Below are 4802 nucleotides of genomic sequence, written 5' to 3'. Positions count from 1 at the left end.
CCGGTGTCCTGCAGAGTTTAGCTCCAACCCTAATTAAACACACCTGAACCAGCTAATCAAGCTCTTACTAGGCATAGAAACTTCCAGTCAGGTGTGTTGAGGCAAGTTGGAGCTAAACTCTGCAGGCCACCGGCCCTCCAGGACCGAGTTTGGACAGCCCTGATGTACAGTATGTGGAAAATAATGTGTTTTTTTAACCTTAAACCACATAAACACATTTCATTACACCAAATACACAAAATAATGTTATTTTTAGCAACATCATATGACCCCTTTAACGGTTCACAGATGAGCATAATCAAATAAATAAATGAACATATAAATAAACATATATAATATATAAATAATATAAAAATGTATAACTAAATGCAACAAATTAATAAATAAATTGGCCTTCATCACAATAAATGACATGCGGTGGCTTCTGGCCAGTTGTATTTGGAAATTTATGGATAAAAACCTGTCAAAAAAAAAAAAAGTGTTTGGGCTGAAACAACACAGGACCAGCAAAATCACAGAAAGGCTCAATATTTCTGCAAACCCCAGAGTGATGGTAAACTTGCACTCTTTAGGGAGTCAGAGCTCCTGGGTGGCCCTTAGGTCACATGTTTAATGTACCTCGGCATTCCTGAGTACATCAAACAGCCTGTAGGCTCTCAGGGAGACATTACATGTGAAAAGGCAGTGGGGCAATTATACAAAGACTTGCAAGGGGGTTGATAATTTCACCTTTTTTAGAGGAATTTTTAGGTCAGGTCAACAATGAAAATGTAAAGGCAATTTTGTAAAGATAGCATGCAAATGGTGGAGGTCTGTATTGCACAACACAAATTAGGCTCTGCAGTTAGCTAAATAAATTATTTACAGATTACAACATGTTTTTTTGTGATATACTCGTGATGTGCAAATCTATAATAAACGAATACACAATGACTAATAAAGAAAATGTTTGCTTTTTTAATGACTCACCTGAATGCCCTGAAAGCATATAGGCGTTAAAGACTGTAAATCCTAGAGACTCCAAACTTGGCAGATGATCTCAGTCGTCAACCGCTACTAAGGCACACACATCATCCATCTCTAGGTGGTGCTATAATAAGGCAATGTGCATTTTGGATCATTACTTTGAAAGGTTTCCCACCAATTTGAATTTTCCAGAACACTTTTTTTTTTTTACCTCCTCCTATAGGCTGTTGGTCTGATCTTAACCAAATTATAGGCACACAGCAGCTAGTGATAGTGCTTGCAAAAACTTATCAAAAAAATTTTGATTTGTCAAAGCATTGCAAAATTATTAGTGAATCAAATGCCTGGTGTTGCTCATTTTTCATGAATTGACCTATATCTTCTGAATGCAATGTCCAACCTTAACTAAATTTGATGCACATAGACCACAGGACATTTGTCAGAAGCACACCAAATTACATTGGGAGGGCTAATAGTAAATCCTAAAGTATCAGCCATTTTAACTGAAAGCTGAAAGCTGTGACTTGCAAAATAAGAAATCTTTTAAATCAGAGATATCAGTTTCCATTAGTTTGAATGATAAATAAATGCCTAGAACAAGTTCATTTGATGGTGCACAAATACATGTGCACAACTCTGGTGCACTGGTAATATAGTTTTATATAATTAGTTTACTAGTAGCCTATTAGTTTACCAACTCTGTTGACATGCTACTAGAATTTATTTTAAATATTACAGATCCCAATAATATTGAAAACATATTTGTTAAATTGCTAGACATGATTAAATATGTTGCTTTTATTTATTGGCAATTTTATTTTATTAGATTTTTTTTAATATTATTTGTTACATTTTATTACTTTCTTTTAGGATTATATATATTATAATATTTATATAAATATATTTATTTAGTGTTGTTGTATGAATAATAACAAACAAACACTGCAAGCATATACAGAAAGCTCAACATGTTATCTGAAATAATATAATTTGTTCTGTGTAGTATTTCTGCATTGCAGTAGCTATTTTACAATATTATAATTTGTCTAAAATTACATGGTTTATTTGGAAAAGTTTTTTGGTTTGTTTGTTTGTTTTTAGGTTAAATTCTACAAAACATGGCATTTTAGAGTTTACACCAGGGGTCAACAAACTCGGTCCTGGAGGGCTGGTGCCCTGCAGAATTTAGCTCCAACTTGCCTCAACACACCTGCCTGGAAGTTTCAAGTTTAAGTAAGAGCTTGATTAGCTGGTTCAGGTGTGTTTGATTAGGGTTGGAGCTAAACTCTGGAGGACAATGGCCCTCCAGTTTGGTGACCCCTGGTTTACACAAATACATCCATTAAAAGGCCAGTGGGCCACACGTATGATAAAAAATAAATGATACAAATAAAAAGAACATTAAGATAAATATATGATAAAAAATAAATGATAAAAATAAAAAGAACATTAAGATAAATAAAGTTTTGAGCTTCAAATGATATCTTCATATTCATTTGAAAATGTCCTATGACATGCGATTCAGCTATTTATTTATTTTTACATTAAGAGAGAGTTATTTCCTTTACAAGTCTGTCCCCCCTTTTGACACCTGTGTGTTTCATCAAACCCTAATTATCAGTGAAGATTCGATATGGACTTTACAGTAAAAAAAAAAAATTGAAATCACTAATCATCCACATGAACCATTGGTGTTTGACCCAGATGATTGCCGCTTGCAGCTCTATTCTAACTTGTATCTTTATCTAAAGGTTTTAAAACCCTGTTGAAACGTATGCATGCTTGTTTTAATAAAGAGGTTTTACTAAAATCCCCAAACCATTGGTTTTGTGGGGTACATGCCTTAATTAGGGGAATTTGACACTCCCTCCCCCACATATGCTCCATAATCTCCACGTTGTGAGAAGGAACTGACTGTCTATACTCTGTAATGAGATAATTAATTTTTTTGTTGTCAGGTGAACAGGTGAATAATTTTTGGACTCTTTTTGGTTTTGTTTCTGTAGAAACTGATTAAACAGTAAGCAATTCGTGTTGCTACAGTCAACTTACAGTTTAGAAAATGCATTGCTTAATTAAGCAGCCTACATGTGTAAAGTATAAATACATGCACAGTGACCAATGACTATAGCATCTGAATGCAAAACCCGCTATCTCGGTTGCGCCTGAAACAAGCAGGAAAGCGCGCTCTGCACGCGAATCAAACAGGAACCTTTCTACATGGCAGCTGGGATCTCGCCTCGGGCATCGCGGGATATCACAGAGATCTCGACCAGCTGAGCTCACCGTCTCTGGGTCGCTGCAAATGAGCCAGACACCATCGCGAAATAACCAAGCCTGAACTATTGAGCAGCCCAGCGTCACGAGCGCAGTGCTGCACTACGGCACGGGTAAACGCATCGCTCCCTCCTCGCGTGTCTCTGCCAGATTGACACGCTGCTCGACATTACGACAACCCAGCAGGGAGGTAAACTGAAAAAGCACAGCCAAGCGCGAGATGAGATGATTTGTGCTACAGAGACATGGGCTGCCCACCTAGACAGCATTTAGGTGTCTATGATGGTCAGAAATGCTATCAAGGTGGCAAGATTACTATAAAAACAGCCAAGGTCTGCAATGAAGGATGTAGTCCAATCTAGAAATGTTGCATTATTACTAGAAGAACAGCATATAATAAGAACTGCCTGAAATGCTCAACAAGAAATGAAAAGGGTGGTTTTAAGGGATGGTGGGTGGGATCTATAGAGGTGTGCTGCATTTTCCAAAGGTAAACAAGAGAAAAGTTGAATAATGGAGCTGACAGACATGGAATGTATTATCTCACATCACTTACCTCAGTCTCTGGGGGGCCCTTCTTTTTTTCCTAGGCACTGCAGAGGTGAGGCAGACCTTCAAGGAAATCCAGCACAGGGAGGAAGCCGCAACCAGCTGCAACGGCGGTAGAGGCACTCCTCACTCCCCTACACACACTCAGCCTCGGAGGCTGCGATATGGTTGTTACTGAGGTTTGTGGAAGGGGACGGCAGAAGGCTCTCATAACAAGCGCTATACTGTGAGCCTGAACACACCCCCTCCCACAGAGCTCATCCAATGGCAGTCAGAGGGTCAGACACACACAGCAGCAGCCAACACCCCCCATCTAGCTTCTGCATCACATTCAAATGCTTTAGGATTAAAGCAGTACAGCTGACTGATAAAAGATTAAACTGGTGTTTAACCACTTTGCCTATATGTATGCTACTTGAGCTCTGCCTCAAGTGCTGACATAATCTGTGTGTGTGTGTGTGTGATCCAGCTGGAGTGTATTGTGTATCACCGACACTGAGGTAGGCTTAGAGTGGTAAAGTGATTTAAAAAACAGCACACAGCTCAGCTGGGGCTAAAAAGAGTGCAGGACATGCCTCTCATTCTTTGAGTGCGCTGGTCTATTTCTCTGCATTTCCAGACTAAAAAGCTCCTTCCCAGGGCTGTTTTTCCTCCGTCAGTGACTGCGTTCTGCACGGATTCACGGTTAACACTGTAGGGGAATGAAAAGAGGTTTATTTCTTCAGGTTTCTACATTCACAGATACAAGTACACAGTAATACAAGAGTTTATATTTGGCTTACAGGGGGAGACCAGGCTAGTTGTCACAATCCAGTGAATATTTATTGCATTTTATTCATGCACAATACATATGCACTATATTAATGCATAAATATTATTGAGGTAGTTTCTGTTTGTAAATTTAAATGGAAAAACAATGATTCAAAAAAAAGAAAAGATGTAAGGTAACACAAAAAAAGTCAAGCCATTGTTTTATATTTTACATTAAAAGAAAAACAATTTAATTATAT

General features: G+C 38.0%; 1 protein-coding gene across 1 annotated transcript in view; it reads right to left on the bottom strand.

Annotated features, from left to right (window-relative positions):
* LOC107692389 (KN motif and ankyrin repeat domain-containing protein 4-like) overlaps positions 1-3856 on the bottom strand; it is a 61056-nt gene extending 57200 nt beyond the window's left edge. The window contains exon 1 of the mRNA XM_016491426.1: positions 3800-3856. The gene's annotated coding sequence lies outside the window, so the exon portion shown is untranslated. The remainder of the gene's footprint in view (positions 1-3799) is intronic.
* Between the last annotated feature and the right edge of the window lie 946 nt (positions 3857-4802).

This window comes from Sinocyclocheilus anshuiensis, unplaced genomic scaffold (assembly GCF_001515605.1).
Source record: "Sinocyclocheilus anshuiensis isolate Anshui unplaced genomic scaffold, SAMN03320099.WGS_v1.1 scaffold70, whole genome shotgun sequence".
Lineage (NCBI taxonomy): Eukaryota > Metazoa > Chordata > Actinopteri > Cypriniformes > Cyprinidae > Sinocyclocheilus > Sinocyclocheilus anshuiensis.
Note: the sequence above shows the minus strand (reverse complement) of the source record. Positions and strands in the feature narration are given on the sequence as shown.